Consider the following 14,624-nt stretch of genomic DNA (forward strand, 5'->3'; position numbering starts at 1 on the left):
CACACACACACACACACACACACACACACACACACACACACACACACACACACACTCTACATCACAAGATTTGTCTCATACAAACACTCAGCTTATAAAGAGAGGCAGCTACCAACTCTCTCTCTCTTAGATACACAGAAGGCTAGACGATATAGCTAATGTTTAATATATACAGTATGTGTACATTACTTTCAACCAAACAGCCACTGTGGCAAAACAGATTTGAAATGTTTAATACAAGGAGAAATGTTGTTAGAAAAAGGAAATAAAATAAATGCAATTTAAGTTGCTTTGTATAAAAGTGTTTGCCAAATGCATAAATGTAAATCTAAAATAAAAAATGTTATAATAATAATAAGTATTATTATTATTATATAAAATATATTCATATGTAAAATTAGAATTACAATTTATATACAGTGTTTATAACAAAAGCAACAACTACTACTACTATTAATACAAGCAGCAAAATAACAAAAATGTAAAAATAAGAAAATAATCAAGGCATGTTTGTCACAGTACTTACTAAATGAACAAATATTTATAATAATATACAAACAAATTCATATGTTTTTTTTTTAAAGGGCAAGCAATTTCAAGTTCATTGCAATAATTACAATGTTGGATAATTATATATTTCGAGCAAACAATCTCAATCATACTCTGATATTGTACACATATCACAGAGCCCTAGACACAAACGTTCTGTGCATTCTTGATTGCAGCTTGTGTCGTGTGTTTATGACTAAAGTCCTGTCGGTTTACACAATGGCGGGTTAAAGCAAACAGGCCCGAGTGTCGGCGGCTCCCATGCCTGCACAGACCCGGCCGGGACAGGACAGGATTTGCCCACAATGCACTGTGCCCTCGAGCGACTCTAACTCAGTCTGGCACAGCAGGTCTGCAGCATTCAGAGCCGCGACACGCTTCAGTCCGGATATGAACAGACCCAACCTCACCGGCCTTCACTGCAAACACACTCACAGATAACAGCACACAGAACCAGAGATCCAGCGGAGAACGTGGATTTTCTCTAGATCACAGAACATCACATACATCATTTGGTTTTCATCATGAAAGCATGATACATGATTGATAAGATATGATTAAGGCCTTGAACACAAGCAAACACACAAACACAAAGGCGTACGTCACAATAACGGCATGGAAGACTGATTCTAAACATTAAACGAATATAAAACGATCCTCTTCATGAACACGACAGGCGCTCTCTGTCTGAAAGCCATTAGCTGAAGAGGTGAGATAACATGCCGTTTTGATTCCCAAACACCATGAAATATCAGCTGTTATTTTAGTATTAGTTATAATTAGTTATTTGAGATACTATTTTAATCTATTACATTTATTATAGTATTTATATTTTCTGTTTTATTTATTTTTTTATTTTATTTTATTATTTTTTCAAAATATGTCTTTATAGTTTTTATTAATATTTTGAGTTTGTTTTTATTTTTGATATTTTCTGTGTTTCATTTGATTTTTTTATTGAATGTTTCATATGTCTATATAGTGTTTATTTTTAGTTTTAGTTAGTTTAGTGCAGCAAATAAATAAAAATGAAAAATAACTAGCCTTGGCCACTAGCTGAAATAAAATAAATTTCTTATATTTTAATAAAAAAAAAAGAAGCTGATTTCACTTTAAGTAACACGTTTTTATACAATAATTAAATTTACGTTTATTTCATGCCAATTTATTGCTGTGTTGTTTAAAGTTGGACAATGTAATATTTGTATATTTTATTTGTTGATGTTGTTGTTGTTATCATTATTAATACAAGAAGCAAAAATATGTAGATGTATTATGTACATAATAAAAAAATAAAACAAAAGAAAAAATAATCTAGGAAGGTTTTATATAGTATTCACTAAATTAACAAATATTTATAATAATAATAATAATTACAAACAATAATTACAAACAATGCTTTGCTAACGAATGAAGCTAATTTACAGCAGTGTTGTTTAAAGTTGCAGGACGAGGCAGAAGCGACAGAGAGAAGGGTTCTAATGCGAGAGCGTCATAAAGATCAATAGCTTTATTTAATTGCAATTTACAGAGACTAAAACACTGCGCAAACCCAAATGGACGTGTTTCTCGTGTTCAATGATCTGTGGCGTCTGCACAGATTCACACGTACAGATAAACGCTGTTTCCCGGCGCGAGGGAGACGGTGCTGCGTAATGAAGCAGAAACCAGCTCTTTGTGGAGCATGTTCACTACAGTATCTCACCTCACAAGCGTCGGCCCGCTCTGCTCTCCACTCAAAGATAAACTCCAGAGTCAATGAGAGCAAACAACAAGAACACACTCGAGGACCAGATCAAAACAGATCACTGAAGAGCTGAAACAACTCAGAAATAAAACAGAAATTATGCACTGCACCTTTAATGTGTGTCATATATGGCAAAAGCTGCCTTTCTGAACAAAATGAAGCCAAAAAAAATAACAAAAATTGGCCTCAAAGAGTGAATAAATGTCAATTATATCATATAAAAGCATACAAATGCACACACTAAGTCTTTCCTGATGCCAATAAGGATAGATGACAGCCTAAACAATGCTTAATAAAAAAAAAATGTAGACAGCGGAATCAGTACTTTTAAAATAAATTAATTATACAATTTCAAATAAATATTAATAAATGTATAAATATTATTAATATACAAATTACATATATATATATATATATATATATATATATACACACACACACACAAACTTAATTACAAATATAATAAAATAAAATAAAATTACATTATGTTAAATTAAATATACAGTGTTCAGTAAATAATTTAGAAATTAAATAAATGAAATTAAAAACAAATGCAATTGACAATGCTATAAAAGTTGTCACATAATGCCAGAATTTTTATACACACATATATATATATATATATATATATATAAAACCCTAGAACTTGAATCAAAACTTTTTTATTTATTTATTTTAATTTGTTTAACAATAACAGAAATTAAATAGGGTCAGATAGTGTTTGATCCCATGAAGGTTTTTACCTCTCTGCTGTTTTTAATATTCTTTCTGCTTCATTCTTCGGCTGTTTTTAGTGGCGTTTTCTTCGGCTGCCTCGGTTGAACCTTCAGCAAAGAGGAGAAAGAAAGAGAAAAGCTAATGAAAAGGACTGACAAATGAACCGCTCCCTCCTGAGTTCAGAGTGAAGACTGCAGCTTTCTGAAGATGCAAGAGTGACCGTCTGCTAGTCAACACAAGATCCGATCGATACGCTGTTTCCACCATTTCCAGACAGTTTTTCAGTCGTGATCACGTGTAATGAGGGCAGGCATTAATGTTAAAAATAAGAAGCTCACTTTTAACCTGAATGGCACACAAAATATTGCTAGTTTATCATTAACATTAACAGGACATTGAGCTCCTGTTACGCTACAGAATCTTTTTGGAACACAAAAAACTCCAAATCAAGTGTTCTTGCTTTTAAAATGTTCAACAAAAAAATTTCGCAGGTATATCACAAACACAACAGTAACAGGACTCATAATTATTTTATATTACGCAGACTCGTTTTAGAATGCAATACAAAATCAAGCGTCCAATGTTTTGAAATGTTCAACGAAATGCCATTTTCGCTAGTTTATCGCACACACGACAGTGAGATCTTGAGACTGTTGCGCTACAATGCATAATTGTGTCGTATTATGAATTGCAGACACATTTTGTAACAAAAAAAACACACAAAGTCAAACTTCCTCAAATTTTCGCAAGCTTATCGCAAACACAACAGTGAACTCTGAGATCCTGTTGCGCTTCAATGCATACTTCTTGTGTTGTATTAGGAATCGCAAAAATATTTCAGAAGGCAAAATCACAAAAAAAAACAAGCATCCTTGCTTTATAAAAAGGTTAACGAATTGGTATGTTTTGCTAATTTATCACAAACAGGACTTTGAGCTCCTGTTGCGCTACAATGGATGCTTGTGACATATTATGAATTGTAGACACATTTTGAACGCAAAACAAATACAAAATGAAGCGTCACTGCTTTGTAACTGTTCAACGAAATGCCACTTTCGCTAATTTATCGCAAACACAACAGTAACATGACTTTGAGCTCCTGTTGCGATGCAATGCATTACTGTGCTATACTATGAATAGCAGACACATTACAGAACGTGGACACACAAAAAAACAAGCATCCTCGCTTTGTTCAACAAAATGCAATTTTTGCTATTTTATTGCGAACACGACAGTAACAAAATTTCGAGATCCTGTTGCTCTACAATGCATATTTGTGTCGTATCATGAATTACAAACTCATTTTAGAAAGCAAAAACGCCAAATCACACGTCCAATGTTTTAAAATGTACAACGAAATGCCACTTTCGCTAATTTATCGCAAACACAACAGTAACACGACTTTGAGCTCCTGTTGCGATGCAATGCATACTTGTGTCATATAATGAATTGCAGATTCATTTTAGAACCCAAACCTCAAAATCAAGCATCCTTGCTTTTTAAATATTCAATGAAACACCACTTTGGCTAGTTTATCGCGAACACAACAGTAAGGAAACTTTGAGATCCTGTTGCAATGCAATGCATATTTGTGTCGTACAATGAATTGCAGACTCATTTTAGAATGCATAAACACAAAAAATCAAGCATCCTCTTTTAAAATTTTCAACAAATATCTATTTTCGCTAATTTATTGTTAACGCAACAGTGACGAAACTTTGAGATCCTGCTGTGCTACACGCATAATTGTGTTGTATTATGAATTTCAGACACATTACAGAATGCAAAAACACGAAACCAAGAGTCCTCACTTTAAAAATGTCCAACAAATTTCTCTGTTTGTTACTTTAAAGCTAATACACCATTTTCACACTCGTGTTGGCTGTCAGAAAGCTCTGGCAAGTTTTTTCGTCCTTTATCTCTCAGCTCATCCCTCTCTCGCTCTGCCCGTAGACAAGCCTCAGCCTCCTCTGGGACACGGTTTCCATGACAACCAGCCAGCGGGCGGACATGATTCCTCGTCCTGACGGGACGTTTTAATTCGAGACTACCCAATCATAACCACTGAGTGCCGCGAGAGGTCCCACAAGGACTCGGGGCAGGGAGAGTGGGCCGCGTGGTGCCCGCTTAGCTCTGCCTGCCAAAACAGGCCAGTGCCCGTGCTGGGAATTTGTTTAATGTACGACATTTATTCGCCGCACACACGCTGATGCACTACCGCTCCCTCCATCAGATGCTTCATTATTCAGGCTGAATATAGCATAGCTGTGAGCTAACGCTAGTGCTATCCCGCCGGGGGGACGTGACAATACATTAGCCTCCGTGTGAAGAGAGGACGGCGGTCCGTACGTGGGGCTGTGATGTATCGTAGCGCTGGCGTGCGATCCGAGCGGGTCGCGCACTTGAGCGAGCACTAATAAGAGTCTAAACGTAGTCGGTTTTCTCAGGGCCCCTCTAAAACACTGGCATGGGAAACGATCACCGCGGCGACAGATGGCTGAGCATCATGGTGCAGGGTAAATCGGGAGATGGTGGAAGCGTGATGAAAAACAGTGTGCAAAAGGCTTCATCGGAGCGCAGGAAGAGAGCGGCGCACGCTTTCAGAAGCACACGTGTGACGGGAAGAGAGCGAGGTTCTCCCTCAACCAGGATTAAAATTATTAATTCAGTAGCACTTCACTTGAAGCCTGTATATATCATGCAATATAACACTGAAACCTAATGTTTTAATAAAAGATTGCAAGCTAATAAAAGTATAATAAAGCTAATAATAAAGCTAACAACAACAACAACGATAATAATAATAATAATAATGCATTTTAATTATTCAAAAAACATACTGAAGCTGAACTGAAAGGTTTTGCACTCCACATTTACAGGCCAATTTAACCACAAAATAAAATAAAATAAAATAAATATTTAGATTAAATTATTTAAAATGCTAAATGTTTAAATATATTAATAAAATATAATATTAATATACTATATAAATAACATGTAACATTAATATCATTTGTATGTTGTTATTATTATTACCAAGCAAATACATATTTTTTTATTAATTTATAAAACAATTGACGTTTTGTAATAAATGATTGTACACTGAATTGTAAGCTAGATTGTAAACATTTTATTTTTTTATAAATTAATAATAAAAGTTAATAAATGATTGTAAGCTAATGCAAGAAAAATAAAATAAAAAAATAAAGATATAATTTGTATATTAATACTTTATTAAAAATAAATGTAAAAATTAAAGTCTAAAATGTAATTTAATAATTAATTTGTATAAAAATAAAACAAATTATGTGAGTTTGCATCGCAACACATATTTTCATTACAATTAAACAAATAATTTCTTTAAAAAAATTAATTGTTTTAAAAAAGTATGTAATGGTAGTATATTTTAAACTTATATTTTGTAAATTTAATTTATATAAAAATAAAACAAATTATGTGAGTTTGCATTGCAACACATATTTTCATTATAATTAAACAAATAATTTCTTTAAAAAAATTAATTGTTTTAAAAAAGTATGTAATGGTAGTATATTTTAAACTTATATTTTGTAAATTTAATTTAAGTTGTGTCTAGACAAGATAATTTTTTATAACTGTATTACAATAATAAGAATGAGAATTTTTTTGCATACATTTTTTGCATGTAAAATGTGCTTTTAAACAATTTGTTTAAAACAAAACTATCAATGCAAAATAATTATAGTAATAATAATAATTGTTTATATAGTAATATTTAACTATTTATTTGGTTATTTTATTGTTATTAATATTATGCATTATGTATAGGCAAGAAGTGAAATACTAACATAAGTCTGCATCTGTAATTGTGCCGATGTGTTTTCACACGCTCGAGAGCGGCTCAGATGGATGTGAAAGCAGATCTGCAGTAAGCGCGCGGGTGACATTGGGAGTGTTGTGGCGACTGCATCGAGCCGAAGCCCCAGAGGTCACAGCACAATGAAGAGCAAATTGATTCAGTAACCAAATAAATAGATCCGCGCGCCAAAGTCAAGGCAAAACTTATGGCGATTGTGTTTTCATCGGCACTCCTGGGATACTGGAGCTCCTTCTAAAGAACACAGAAGAATTCCCAAACACTGTTCCTCATATACAGCAATGACACTAATGAGGACGTCTGCTAAAGTTAATGCTTCTCCATATACCACAGGCATCCCACAAACTGCTCAAATCCACCAAGATTCCAAAACCTGAAATCAAAAGTCAGAGATCTTGATATGAACTCAAATAATCTCAGCTATAATTTTACATTGACTCATTTGTGTCTGTTTCTCCAAACTGAGAAGTCTTGCACTTCACATGCCCAGGTCAAATTAACCACAAAACGACTTACTATATAAATATTTTAATGAATTAATTTTTGTTAAAATACATACTAAATATTTAAGCATATTAATTTACTATACTATTAAATATACATATTAATATGAATATGTTATATATAATTTATAAAAAATATATCAGTATTAAATATTACAATTAATTATATTAATTATTACAATTAATGTAATTCATATATGTTATTATTACTATTGGGCCAATTTAACAACTAAATAAATATTAATTAATGCATTTTGATAAAATACATACTAAATATTTAAATATAATTATATAATATAGTAATAAATAATGTGTTATATATTAATACAAATCATTAAATGATTACAGTCAATATATAACATGAATAAAATTCATATCATTATTATTATTACATAAAATTATCATTTACATTAATTTAAATTTGTATTTTAAAAAAATGTCCTGACCTGCTCTGATGATCTCTAGCGTGTACAAACAACGACATTTGACAGATTCACTCCTTCATTTCAAGCTGTTTCGTTTTCTTTGGGAATAAATCTCTCCATCCCGACTCGAGTTTTATTAGCGGGCCTGTTTTGGCCAGATAAGTGCCACTGCTCTCCACTAAAAATAGCCAGCTTTTCCACAACCACAGCACACTATCTCCTTCCACTGTTATGCGGATGATGTACAAATGTATTTGCCTGTCAAAACAAATGACAAAGATTTAAAAATATGGCTGGATCAGAACTTTCTTTGTCTTAATGAAAATAAGACTGAGGTTGTTGTGTTTGGTCGTCCTGGGGATTTAAGTGCTTGTGTAGATGCACTTGGTAATTTAAGTTTGTATGTTCGTCCATTTACCAAGAATCTCTGTGTGATTTTTGACAGTGCTTTTTAATTTGAAAAACAGATTAGTTCTGTTGTAAAAGCCAGTTTCTTTCAACTGAGACTGTTGGCTAAAGTCAAGCCCTACCTGCCGCGTAAGGAGTTTGAAAGTGCAATTCATGCTTTTATAACGTCTAGACTAGACTACTGTAACTCTTTATATGTTGGTTTGGATCAGTCATCTCTTCAACGCTTACAGTTAGTCCAAAATGCAGCAGCTCGGCTTCTAACTGGGACTAAAAAGTATGAGCACATTACCCCTGTCTTAGCTTCACTACACTGGCTTCCTGTCCGCTTCAGGATTGATTTTTAAGATTTTAAATGGGTTGGCGCCAGCTTATTTATCAGAGCTCTTACATATCCACACTCCTGTTAAAGCACTGAGGTCGTCCAATCAGGTGCTCCTCGATGTTCCGAGAGCCAGGTTAAAAAATAAAGGTGACCGAGCTTTTTCAGTGGTGGCACCTCATTTGTGGAATAGTTTACCTGTACACATAAGAACTGCTCAGACTGTTGGAATATTTAAGTCATTACTTAAGACACACCTGTATTCCTTGGCTTTTATTTCGAGCTGAGCTGAGACATTGTGACGTTTTTACTGTATTTGTCTTGTTTGTGTGTGCGCTTTTTCCGGACATTGTTAAGCACTTTGGTCAACCATGGTTGTTTTTAAATGTGATATATAAATAAAATTGAACTGAACTGAACAACCGCAAAATAATAATTACGGCGCGGTCTGCCAGTTCTTTTTGTTGTTGATCTGGACGACTGTATCAGACAGCTGTAGCTCAATAACTCCAGACCAAATGAGCAGATCTTAAGCACGCCGCGACCCCAGACACACATCCTAATGATCCGCCTCATTACCAAGCTCTCAAAAGCTGGAATCCCTAAAAAAATTAATTTTCAGAGTATTTATTTCTCAATAAATCAGAGTAATCTCATTGCCCTTGGCTGACATGGCGACATTGGGAAGAGCTCTCAGTCACAGATGCGTCGCAGCCGGAGGAAAGGACACATCGGATTAATTACGATAAATCAGTCGCTCACCTGTTTACTGCCAAACGCCTCATCGCTCATGTCCGGAGAGCCTGGAAAACCACCGCTGCTTTCACCCCATATTACATCATGGGAGTTTATTTAACCACGGCCACTTTTATGTGCCAAGAGTTGATTTTTTTTGGTAAAAGTAACAGATTTCATTGTAAAAATGCATTTATGAAAACTATTTATGTATTTTTTTACGCAATATGTTCCTCAGTTGTGACATAATTTCTACAACAACCAACAATTTTGTCACCAAGAAAGTTTTTATAAAAAGTTGTTTTTGTTTATCAATGAAACAACAATGTCAGAAGAGCTTGAAATGAGACATGAGAGGAAAATATGTGAAGAAAACCAAGAAAAATATACGTAATTATCGCTTTTTATTGCATGTCATTTCCAATGAAGATGTAATTTCAGCCAAATCATGTTAAAATGCTATTTAATTGTGTATTTAAGATACACAAATGCAATTCAGCTGTTTTTGTTCGAAAACGTTTCATAAAACGAGATACAGTTGAAATGACTCCCAATTTTTTAAGTAATATAAACAAACAAATTAAATGAAAAAAAAAAATGTAAAGTACATTAGGAGCGCATTTGCTGTAACTTAAATCTTCTAAATTTAAATAAAATATAAATTCAATTTTCATTTTGTCTTAACAGGATAATTTATCATTACTGTAGAGTTAGAAATATATTTAGCATTAAATAGAATTTGTGGTTAAAATATGCTTGTTGGGAGAGATATAACATTAATAATAATAATTTTTAAATAATAATAATTTAACAATTAATAATACTTTTTAAAAATACTTTAAATAGTATTTTAAATAATAATATTTTTTAATAATTCTATATTTTAAATAATAATATTATTTTTTAGGCATGTATATAGACATCAGTTGCTCCCAAAATTGTTATCTGTAATTGTGAAGGTTTCCAGTCAAGCTACATTTTTGGCAAATTATGCAAAAACAATGAAAACACGACTCAATTTTGTGTATTTAGAAATCAACATGCTTGCAATGAAATTAGCCTCAAGAAGACAAATAAGACTTACAAACTACATAACAGAAATGACACTGTGGTGGAAATGAATGGCTGAACATTGTAAGTGAACAAATGAAAAAGGATACTGATGGAAAATTTATAAATCCGCATTATCAACACGCCAGCATGAAACTAATCAAAGGTTACTTATGAATATACATGACGGACATAATCTGTGTTTATCCCGTGCTAGCGGAGGGAGTGCGACAGAAAAATCATTTAGTTTATTATTATTACTCGATCTTACTGGCAGATTTGTGGTGCGGAATTCCAGGCTGGCTTTGACCTCGGGAACGCCGGACCAGATCCGGATCATCCACGCTAATCCACTCATTAGAAATGAGCCGTGTGATGCCGCCGCGACCCCGCCGTCCTCGGATAAATAGCGGCTTTGATGGCGAATGTAAAACATCACCTCAGATCAAACCCCCTGTAAATAACCACGCGGGAGCCACGGGAACGTAATGATGATTGCAGTGACAACATCTGCATTATCTCTGGAAGAGGGGCCGTTTGAGGGGATCCGGAGGCTTTTATCGAAATGAAAAGGCCCGTGTTCGGTTACAGGCTTACAGCGGCGTGCGCGCTTGCGCTAAAAACCGTTAGCATTTGAAAACGTTGGCTCGCGCGCTCTCTTTTCCCGCTCACGGGGCGCGACACTTTATCAGATCATTTGGAGGAGATTGTCGAGGCATATAACACAGCGAAAGAGAGCGGGGTGAGAGGATAAAACTGTCTGCTGTTCTCAGAAAGACATCTATTTCAGTCAGGAAGTACACAGATATGTTCAAGAGCAGGGGATCTCAACTAGCAGGTTAGGACTCAATCAACAATTGGTTTTTGAGGGAAACGGGAGGGAAACTATGCTGAATGCTAATGAGCTAACTTTATAATCATAAAATAATATAAATGGCGTTCAAAAGAAAGAAACGCTTCACGTATGGCTTGTTAGTGACGTCAAACGTTGCTCGCCCAATCAGAACTCGTTTTGGTGGAAATTCATACTTCATAAAGTGTTTTTCATACATTTAAAAAAAAAAAAGTGTCATTCTCCTTCTGATAGTAATGTATTTTTACAGTGCATTTTTAAAATAGGCATATATGAAAAGCAGCACAATTAATACTACCATAACGTGTAAGTACTTCGCTATTTAAATAAATATATCATAATTTTTTCATATTACAGTAATGAGATTTATCTGAATTGCAATAAAAATAGGCAGAGAAAATATGGTTAAAATGTCATGAAAATGTCAACATGCAAAAAAAAAAAAAAAAGGAAAATATTATTCAAAAATGTAGGTCTCATTCTAGAGGGAATCTGATTGGACAAAAATCTGACGAAAATATTCTCTTTAATATTTCCTGGAGATGAAAGACTAGTATATCTTTTTAAGAGTAAATTAGCTAGGGTTACAATAGTTAAAAAAAACATTTACATTACTTGAAATACAATAAATGTAAAATAATAAAAACTATATAGACATCATATTATATATATATATATAAAATGGCAAAAACAAAACAAAATTACAAAATCTTTAAAATTAAGGTGAAAACTGAAAATATATATAAAAAACGTAATGTACTAAAATAACTAAAACTACAATAAAAATTATAAAAAAAACTACATAGACATTAAAAATGGCAAAAACAACAAAATTACTACAAATTTAAAATTAAGATGAAAAATGAAAATATATAAAAATATAAAAACTTAATGTACTAAAATAACTAAAACTACAATCAAATAGAAAACTATATAGATATTAAAAATACATACAAATGGCAAAAACACACAACAAAATTACTAAAACTTTAAAATTAAAATGAAAACTGAAAATATAAAAACTTGATGTACTAGATGACTAAAATGAAAATAAATGAACAAATACAGACATTTAATAATACAAAAATGTTTAAAATTACTAAAAGTAAAATAAAATGTATAAAAATATTCAATCAAATAAATATAAAATTAAAAATAAAATATATTAAAAATATAAAAACTATAATAGTATCTCAATCTTACATACAATAACTAAAAGCCACAAAATTATATATAAAAAAAAAAAATAGATTTGCATACTATTGTGCACTTTTTCCTAATAAGCTTGATTTTAAGGTTATTTTTGGATGTTTTCTGGTTCTGTTGGGCCACTTGACGTCTAATCCAGATCGTAAAGTGAAACCAGTGGAGAACCGCTGATCTAGATCTCGATCAGCTCCATCTCACAATATCCCGCCTTCTCTCAGGACGTCCCGTTTCCTTTAGAAAGGTGCATCGGTCGCTTCTGCCCGGCACCGAAATAACCCGTCGGCCTCCTTAAATAAATTACCACCACGCGATTCTCCTCAGATGTGATCTTTGTTCCTGTGGAAATTAAAAATTTAGAGGCATTTAGCGAAGGTGCCTAGAGTAAGTGGCTCGCTGTGAGTAATGGCGAGAGTTACTCCAGCCTCAGACGCCAGATATGAATCTACCTCAGCTCTAATTGATTTATACACCGCCGCTTTATTCTGTTCCAGTATGAACAGCAAACAAATACAGCCATTACTTACTCAGAAAGAGCCGAACAAAGCGGCGCGGCCAACTCCCAAAGTAGTACAGCCTGAAGAGGACTAGCTTTCGGTTCAAAGTGTGAACGCCGAGTGTTTTCTCTCTGATCGCGTTTGACAGGCCGTCGAGGCCCAACTACAAAGCCAGTGCAGAATGAGTCTGGAAAGAGTGACACGACTGCAAGACAGACAGAGAGACGTGGAAACAAACCCGCAGATACAGAGACGAAAACATGGGCAAAACACATTCACTCAGAGAAAAAACAACAGTACCGTCTGCATTCAAATCAACATTTTTTTACATTGCGACATTACTTTCATGACAATTGTTTGTAATGCATCCTGATGTTTTAATGTCTTTGCATTCTCATTATTGTATCAATGAACCTTGTTAGTTTAATACAGTAATTTTAAATCAAAATATTATTGAAAAACATTATTGTTGTTGTTTTTGTTTTTAAAGACAGATATAACTGAAAAATATGAAAAATAGTGTTTGCAATATAATTATATTATTTTTATTTTCTTAAAGATGACAGAAAGAATGACTGAAAATCTGACAAAATACTTGATTAACGGTAATATAATAATTTGAAAATTATTATTATTAGGGCATTACGTGAGAAAGCTAGCATTAGCCGCAGAGTTGGTAAAGCACTTGATTTGGATAAACCGATCCTTACGACTGTTTTTCTTGATGGAAAAAGTCAAAGTCAAATGCAAAACACTTTCTCTCACTTCTGGTTTGGCTTCCTCTACCTTCCCAGAATCCCATTTGAAGATTTGTATCCATCACTGTTTACTCTCAACATGCACTTAAATGGCGCGAAGGAAAGTGGAAGGAAAAACCACTTAAAACGGGAGAGCGAGGAAACAGCGATCATCACCGCAACCAGGATGCAATTCATCCAAATTCAATTTCTGGCTGATTTAAAGCGAGTACAGCACACGTGTAAAACGAGGCTTTTATAGAAATTGATCCTTACTTTCCCTGCTGCGTCCAGCGCGGCTACGGCTTATTTGTATTCTAGCATAGCGACTAGCATCACCGCTAAGAGCCTCAGTCTGTCATGAGCTGGACTGAAGGATACGGGGCTGTCTGACACTCACCTCCATTTGTGACCTGCACTTCTGTAACACACTATAGTTCCTGCTAGGAAAAAATCAGGTATCAGGCTGTTACTGTATTATGGGTGAGGATGGGAATCAGAAATGAAGTACTTTTGAAATAGCACTCCTGCATAAATATACACATATTCTACTAGACAAAATACAAATTATTTTTTAGCATAATTAAAAAAAAAATACTATAAAAAGTATAATAAAATGTTCACTTTTTATATAAAAAAGTTAAGTTTAATATTTTGATTAAAAGTACTCACTTTTTATTAAAATGTTTATTTTAATTGTAATATTTAATATTAATAAATTATGAAATATTAATATTTAATAAGACTTTAATAAGAACTGAGGTCAGGACTGATTTGAGACATTTAAAAAAAAAAGTTGATTCACTCGTAAATGTACTTTCATTATAACATTTTTAATTTAAGGATGTTTTTATTCTTAAAAATAAAAAACATTAAAATTATTAACTTTTTATATTAAAAATAAAAAACAAAAAGTATATATAAAGTCAGGACATTATTAAAACATTTAAATGTTTTTTGTATTAAAAAAGTAAATTTTAGTATTTAATAATATTAACATTTAATATGAAATAATTAAT

At 33.2% G+C, this 14,624-nt stretch overlaps 1 protein-coding gene across 3 annotated transcripts in view; it reads right to left on the reverse strand.

The window, feature by feature from the left end:
* Positions 1-14,624, reverse strand: part of LOC107679075 (receptor-type tyrosine-protein phosphatase S-like) — a 249,286-nt gene that overhangs the window by 195,745 nt on the left and 38,917 nt on the right. Inside the window, exon 2 of one of the 3 annotated variants that reach the window (XM_016474495.1) lies at positions 3,040-3,120. The exons of 1 other annotated variant lie outside the window; for it this stretch is intronic. The gene's annotated coding sequence lies outside the window, so the exon portion shown is untranslated. Of the gene's footprint in view, positions 1-3,039; positions 3,288-14,624 lie in introns of those variants that run through there. One more of the 3 variants, XM_016474494.1, reaches the window with a different exon arrangement.

This window comes from Sinocyclocheilus anshuiensis, unplaced genomic scaffold (assembly GCF_001515605.1).
Source record: "Sinocyclocheilus anshuiensis isolate Anshui unplaced genomic scaffold, SAMN03320099.WGS_v1.1 scaffold1580, whole genome shotgun sequence".
Classification (NCBI taxonomy): Eukaryota; Metazoa; Chordata; class Actinopteri; order Cypriniformes; family Cyprinidae; genus Sinocyclocheilus; species Sinocyclocheilus anshuiensis.